The sequence below is a fragment of the Cnephaeus nilssonii genome (genome assembly GCF_951640355.1).
Source record: "Cnephaeus nilssonii genome assembly, chromosome: 12".
Classification (NCBI taxonomy): domain Eukaryota; kingdom Metazoa; phylum Chordata; class Mammalia; order Chiroptera; family Vespertilionidae; genus Cnephaeus; species Cnephaeus nilssonii.
The window spans coordinates 25,574,061-25,582,233 of NC_137083.1; positions in this window are offsets into that span (position 1 = coordinate 25,574,061).

The window sequence follows — 8,173 nt, forward strand, 5'->3', positions numbered from 1 at the left end:
GGCTATGCGTGTCAGTGCTGACACGCGTGTCATAGGTTCGCCATCACTGGTAGGGTAATGATTAGGGGTGGTTAATCTGAAGCGGGGGGGGGGGGGGGGGAGCGGGGGGAGGAGAATAGAAAAAAAGATAAGAACAAAAATCAATGTGGTAGACACCTACAAGATGCCCCAAGGATTCTTACTTCTACTTCCTGGTACTCATTCCCTTCTATACTCCCTTCCACATCAAGTATGGCTTTCTGTGTAAATAATAGAACACAGTAGAAATGATGTGAGATGTCTGAGGCTAGGTTACATAAAAAAAACTTGCCATTTCTATCTTGCTCACAAAAACTGTGCAACCTGTGATATCTGTTTCCTCATTTCTAATCTAACCACCTATTTGATGCTATTTTTAGAATCCCACTTCTAAATTCAAATCCTATATTTTAAAGGTCACACTAAGCTATTGAAACAAAGTGACCCCAAATAAAATGGCTTAAAGAATATAGAATATTGCTTCCACTGATATTCTATTAATACAAGCATAGTCATATGACTATATCTAATTAGAAGGGAGGCTAGGAAATTTAGTTTATCTGAGTAGCCTTGTGCCCAGAAAGGAGGGATTTGGGTAAGTAGCTAGTGTCTACAACCATTGCTCCTTAACATGACTCAAGAAGATTTTGGAAATAATTATAATTCTAAAACCACTAAAGAAATGGAGTTAGTAATTTAAAAATATTCACATTGAAAGAAACTAAAAACAAGAGACAATCAAGTGTTGATAAAGTTAAAATGGATAAATAACTTGCAGTTAATTCATACAACGAAATACTATACAGGAATGTATACCACAGCTAGAGCTACATGCAATGACATGTGTAAGTTTAACAAATAATAATGAGCTAAAGTACACAAAAATAAGTACATGTGTATAATTTTACTTGGGGAGAAATCCAAAAAAGGCAAAATTAGACAGTGTTGTTTGAGGACACATGGATAGGTGGTTAAGTTAGAGAGAGGCATAGTTATCACATAGTTAGGATAGTGGTTGCCTCTAGGGAAGATGGTGACTGTGGTCAGGGCAAGGTACATGGGAAATGTCTGGTGTACTGGCAATATTACATTTGCTGACCTAGATTGTGGCTTACATCAATATTTCTTTTATAATCTATATATATAAAAGCCTAAGTGACTGGACAACTGGATGACCAGACAACCGGCCGGTAGCTATGATGTGCACTGACCACCAAGGGGCAGACGCTCAACTCAGGAGCTGCCCCTGGGTGGTCAGTGCGCTCCCACAGCAGCAGTTCCACTCAGCTGACCGGGCACCGGGCTCACAACTGGCGAGCACGCTGTGGCAGTGGCGCGAGCCTCTCCTGCAGATACTCTCCCTGTGTGCCCCTCCCCCATCTGAACTGGGACCAGGATCAGGACTGACTGGGTGTGAGCTCACACACTGTGCAAGGAGCAAGGCTGCAATGACGAGCAGCGGCTGTGCAGTCATGGGCGCGCTGGTATCTCCCTAGGACAGGCACACAGAGATTGCAGTGGAGTGGCAATGAGCCTACTAAGCAGTGGCGGCTCAGAATGAGAGGGAGTGGTGGGGCACCCAACCCAGGCTCAGGCTCCTCCTTGGCCACCTGCTGCTTCATGCACTACTTTGTGCTGTGCGGGATCGACACGCACAGAAGGCTAGAGCCCGACGAGCTGGCAGGTAAGGCTGGGCTGTGGCAGTGCAGAGGTCTACTGATCCCTGCAGGCCAGGCCAAGGGACCCCCACCGGTGCACAAACCCGTGCACTAGGCCTCTAGTCTATATATATAAAAGCCTAAGTGACTGAACGACTGAATGACCGGTTGACCAGTCACTGTGAAGCGCACTGACCACCAGGGGACAGACGCTCAATGCACAGGATCGGGCCCCCTCCTTTCTGGATAGGGCCTGGAGGGGTCGGCCGAAAGTGGCTATCCGACATTCTCCGAGGGATCACGGATTGCGAGAGGGTGCAGGCCAGGCCGAGGTACCCCACAGGTGCATGAATCCGGGCACTGGGCCTCTAGTTACTCCATAACTGCACATATGTATTTTATAAACCTTAAGGTATATATGTTATATCCCACAATAGATTTCCCATGTACATGTAAAAGCTAAGTCATCTTCAAAAAATAAAATGAAGGGCAGGGATATGCCTAATAATAAAAATGGTTTAGTATTTGTGCAAGAAAAAAACAAATGTATACATGGAGTATAATAGAGGTCTCAGACATATTTCTCTTTAGGGAACTAGTATAAGATTAAGTTGGCAGTACCAATTGATAGAGAAAGGATGTTTGTTTAGGACATGGTAGTGGGAGAATGAACTCACTCTAGGGAAGGAAATAAAAGTATGTCTTACTTAATCTCACTAGCTAACTAACAAACAAGGGTCTATAACCTTTAGAGTTAATAGGAGATAATGTAGGAGAGTATCATTCTGACCTAAAAGTAGGGAAGAACTTCTGAAACAAAATTTCAAAAATATAAACTCGAAGACAAAAAAGTTGATTAAATTTGAGTAATCAAATAGAGGATTTTCACTCAGGGAAGGACACCATTGACAAGGATAATAGATTAATATAAGAATGAGAAATATTTGCAATGTTAAGCTCACAAGGTATTAATAAATAGAATATATTAGGAACTCTTGAGAATAACCAAGTTGAGGTAGTAAACCCAATGAATAAGAGACAATTTACAGAAGGGGGTCAGGGGACTAAGCACAGAAAAAGATGCTGTGAGTCATTAGTAATCAGAGAAGTGTCAATTAAAGCAGCACTCTTAAATCACTTTAAATCTATTTGACTAGCAGAAAAAGGCTAGATATTACCAAGTGTTGATGGAAGGGGGATATATAAGGAACCTTGTGCATGGTTGGTAAGAGTGTAGATAGTTGCAGCCACAAGAGGTAAGACCAGAGCTCAAGGAGTCATAAGCACCATAGGGTTCAGAGCCATGTCTGTACCAAGGTCCATACTAGCAAATCACACTTGCAATCCTGCCTCTTCCCTCAGTTAGTTTCAAATTTTAGTGCTGCTCAAGCCATTCTGATTTATAGACACACAATTGCATGCTGTATTGTGGCTTCAAGAGATTTGTGGAAATATAGGTTCTAGTTTCTACCTCGTAGGGCAGGAAGGCGTTAGAAAAATGGAGTCCCACCACCTCCGACCCAGTTGGGGTTCAGGCATGGGTATTTTACAAAATCTCTCCACACCATTCTAATATGTAGCCAGTGTTTTAAAACACTGCACCCAAAGGATATTGGAAAAGAGGTGGAAAGTGCTGATTTAGTGCCTCCACCACACCATCACAGAGCACCTGGTGCACACTTGCTATGATGGATGTACTGTGTTCGTATTGTCACAATACTGCAGGCATTGTCTATAGCATGAAAACACATCACTTACCTTTGGCTGAAATTCACTTTCCCATGAAATGAGGGTGTTCAGAAAAGCAATTTATTGGAGATGTGAAAGACCATAATTAGCACAAAGGCAAGTCATCCAATTGAGGAAAACCAAGAAGAATGTGCTTAAGTAGGAGCAGAGAATGCAATGGGAACTTTTAACACTCGGCTTGATACTGTCTAGAACAGACATAGCAGAAAAAGCTCAGTCCATCAGGGATGACTTCGGGAACGGGTGAAATAAAGACTTACCTCAAAATTGTGTTCACCGAGCTCCAGGCACTGGCCGGCAGCAGAATCCTGTGGTTTCAAACAGTTCAGCTGAATCACATAAACCTGCAGAATGTCATTGATTCCATTAAGAAGTAAAACCTAAATGAAGAACAGACGGAACATTCTGTGGACTGTTAGCAATTTCCACTCCAGAAAAAAAAAATAGTGGTTTCTGCAGTGAATCTGAAGATTGTTTGTAGGTAGAATGTAAATGAAGATCTTTGGAAAATAAGCTGTTCGTGAATGAATTCTATGAAAAGCCCGCTGATATTCAAAGCAATCACATTATATGCTAAAAGTCACACAAACACACAATACATACATAATTAGTGGAAATAATAAAGTCAGATGTGCCCTGCCATTAACACATTTAAATATGTCCATCCTTTCCTTATCTTTATCTTGCTGCCTACACTTCTTTCCAGGATTTTTTCCTAATAGGCACTCGCTCATTAAATTATGTGCTTCTGAAATTCTCTCTCAGCGTCTACTTCTAAGACACTAGACACAGACATTCAGCCTGATTTCTACTTGCCTAGGAGAGAAGCTAGATAGTCACTTTTCTCAACTTCTATGGTAGGTTGGACAACAATTGCCCAATTACCCTGGTTCTCTCTTTGGCATGCTGCTCTCAGTGAGCCGAGGATACATCTCTATGCTCTTGAACTTAAGAGTGGCCATAGAACTTAGTTTAGCCAATGATATGTTATTAGAAGTAACCATATGCCATTTCCAGGTAGAAATTTAAGAGTCGGTATGTATTTCACTGTTTCTTTTTGCCCCCAAACTGGTAATATTCTAGATATAGTCTGTGTGCCAGATGGATCCTGGTCTGGTGATGATAGGCAACAGAGCTGCAGCCAACCTTCAGCCAACATTCAGTGGACATGTAGTAGCATGAGCAATAAATAAACCATTGTTGTAAGCCTCCGGTTAGCATGCTGCAGTAATCCATTCTGTTTCGTTTGTTGTTTATAGCATTTCCTTGTATGAATATACCACAATTTATATATCTATTCTACTATTGATGAACATGTGTTGTATTTGTTTGTTTGTTTTAATATTATGAACTCAGGGCTAATGAACTTTCTTGTACCATATATTTTAATGCACATATATAAGCATTTCTGTTGTAAATATATGCAGACTTAGAATTACTGGCTAATGGGGTATACATATGTGCAGCTTGAATAGGTACTGATAAGCAGTTTTCCAAAGTGGCTAGACCAACATGCACTCTCATTCATAATGCTGGGGAGTTCTAGTTGCTCTACATCCTGGCCAACAGTTAATAGTATCAGTTTTTCTTCTTTCTTATTCTTTTTTTCTTTTAAATTAACTATTCTTATAGGTATGTAGAAATATCTCATTGTGAAATTTAGCAACCCTCAGATGACTAATGGAATTGAACACCTTTTCCTATGCTTACTGGCCATTTGGAGTCTTCTTTTGTGCAGTGAATGTTCAACTTTTGGCCTTTTAAAATTTTTGATTGACATTATTTTTCTTATTGATTTGTAGGTATGAGTCCTTTGTGGATTTCAGTATTGAAAATATATTCTTCTACTTTTTGGTGAGTCTTTTCACCTTCTTAATCATGTTATTTTGATGAACAGAAAATTTACAATGTTAATGAAATTCAATTTATCATCCTGTTAAAAAAATCTTTGCATAGATTATAAGATATGCTATTTTTTTAATCTTATAAAAGATTCATTGTTATATTTTCCAGATTTGGATTTATCACCTATCTGGAGTATATTTTAGGCTAAGGTGTGAGTAGGGATCAAGATTTATTTGTGGCCACATGTATACCAAATTAGATGAGACTACAACTGTATTAGTCAGGGTTCTCCAGAGAAACAGAACTAATGATTGATAGATAGATAGATAGATAGATAGATAGATAGATAGATAGATAGATAAAGATTGATTATGGTAATTGTTGTTCATAGTTATGAAGGTTGAGATATGCCATAATACGCTGTCTGCAAGCTGGAGACCCATGAAAACCAGTAGTGTAATTTAGTCCAGAAATGAGGGGGATGCTGATGTTAAGTCCTGGAATCCAAGGAACCAGAAGCTTCCATGTCCAAGGGCAAGAGAAGATTAACATCTCAGTTCAAGTAAAGAGAGGGAATTCCACCTTCCTCCACCTTCTTGTTCCTTTCAGGGCCTCAAAGGATTGGATGATTCTAGCCCACTTTGATCAAGGTTGATCTTTAGTCAGTCTTCTGATTCAAATGCTAATTGTTTTGAAAAGACTCTCACAGACACACCCAGAAGTAATGTTTTACCAGAAATTTACTAGAAATCCCTTAGCCCAGTCAAGTTAACACATAAAATTAACTCTCATGGCTCTGGCTGCCAACTCCTGAGAGACCTTGACCTTGAGCCAGAGCTATCCACAGAAACTATGAAATAACAATGTCTATTGTTTTTAACTGCTAGGTTTTGACTTAATTGTTGTGCAGCAATAGATAATTAATTCAGAAGTGGAGCCAATGGGACTGACTGATTTATTGGTGCAAGAAGATTTGAGAGAAAGGAATGGATGAAGATGTCTAGATTTTGGATTTGAGAAACTGGATGGTAGTGGTGCCATTTACTGAAGCATGGAGAGTTTAGAAAATATAACCTTTTGGGATGGGGGCGTCAAGAGTTCTGCTTTGGACACATTTTTAAGTGACTATGAGACATCCCAGTGGTAATGTCAACCAGCCACCAGTCAATGAATACAAAGTGAGTGTTGACCAGCCAACCATCATTAAATGCCTAATAAGGGACCACTCTTGGTCAAGCTCTTTTCTATGCCTTGGGGTCATAGGGTGAAACAAGACAAACTTCAATCAATTTCTATCCCATTAGTCAGCAACAGATCACAAATTAACAAGATGATTTCAGAAACAATAAGTAATGAAAAAAATGGGAAAATGCCAAAGGTTGTTGGGGGGGGGGGGGCAGGCATGCTAGAGAGATTAAGGATGATTTGTTAAAGACACAGTAAGGGGCTTGAGCTAAATGTGTACATTTTAGGAACTCCAGCATCCTGACGGCATTTAAATTGCCACTGGAATTGATGAGATCTCCTTGAGGAAGAATGTGTAAAGAGAAAACATCTCAGAACCAGCCCTAGGGCTTCATCATTTAAGGGTCAGAGTCAGGAGGACCCTGCAAAGAAGACCAACAAGGTAGGAGAAACACTGGGAGAGGATGGGATCACAGAATACAAGAGAGGAAAGTTGTTTTGTTTTGTTTTGTTTTAAAGGTGTGTGGTGATCTGTGCCCAATGTGGTTATAAGTTGAATACAATTACAGCAGAGAAGAAACCACTGGATTGTATAACATAGATGTATGGGCAATTTAGTAAGAACAAATTGGACGATAAGTGAAAGGAACACAAGCTATATTAGAATGGGTTAAGTAAAGAATGGGAGATTAGAGATACTCCCTAAGGTTAGTTGCTAAACCAAGCACTCATTTTCTGATGCTCCTAAACAAGGAGTAAAGAATTTGGGCAGGGCTCAGCAGGCCCATTCTTCTGTTCCACATTGTGTCAACTGAGGTGCGTCAGTGGTATTCAGTTGGTGGCTGGACTAGTCTGGAGTGCCCAAGAAGGCTTCACTCATATATATGTTGTTGCCTTAGACATGGCTAGAAGCCTGGCTTTCCTGGCCACTTTCCTTCTCCATGTCTTCAGGGACTTTCACAAAGACATTCCAGTGGGGTGGTCAGATTTATTACACAGAAGCTCAAGGTTAAAGAGCAAGTGTTCCAAGTGACAGGAGGTGGAAGCTGCTAGTATCCAAGGCTGTGTCTTCACACTTAAACAGTACCACTATATTTTATGAATCCAAGCATTCACAGAATCAGCACCAACTTGAGGGGAAGGATTCTTTACCCACTTCTCAATGGGCGGAGTGTCAAAGTATTGGTGGCCATCATTAATCTGTTACAAGAAGTAATAGGATGAAAGCAGCTACCGTGGACAAGTCTTTCGGAGAGATTTTACTTTTTCACAGGAGCAGAGAAAGAGGGCAGTCGTTAGGATGCGGGATCAAAGAGCATTTTCCCAGAAAACTGTGAGCAACGATAAAGCATGTTGGTGTCTGATGGCAATAGTCCAGAAAAGAGGAAGAATGGATGCTGTGGAACAGAGAAGGTGTAACTGGGACCAAAATCTTTAAGAAGGAAAGAAGAAAAGGGACCCAGAGAAAGGGAGGGGCTGGCCACAAGTGAAGCAGGAAACACCTGATTCATAAGACAGGAGTGATGGGTTCGCAGAGGCACCTCCCAGCTGGCTTTGCTCAGAAGTCCCCTTATCAGGGAGACCTTCCCTGACCCCCCTTCCTTAAATGGCACCTCGGTACTGTTCTATACTTCTTCATAGAATACGTGCATTATGCACACCAGAACAATGTCCTTGATGAGCTATAAGGTCAGGAATTGGTGTTGAGAGAATGAGAT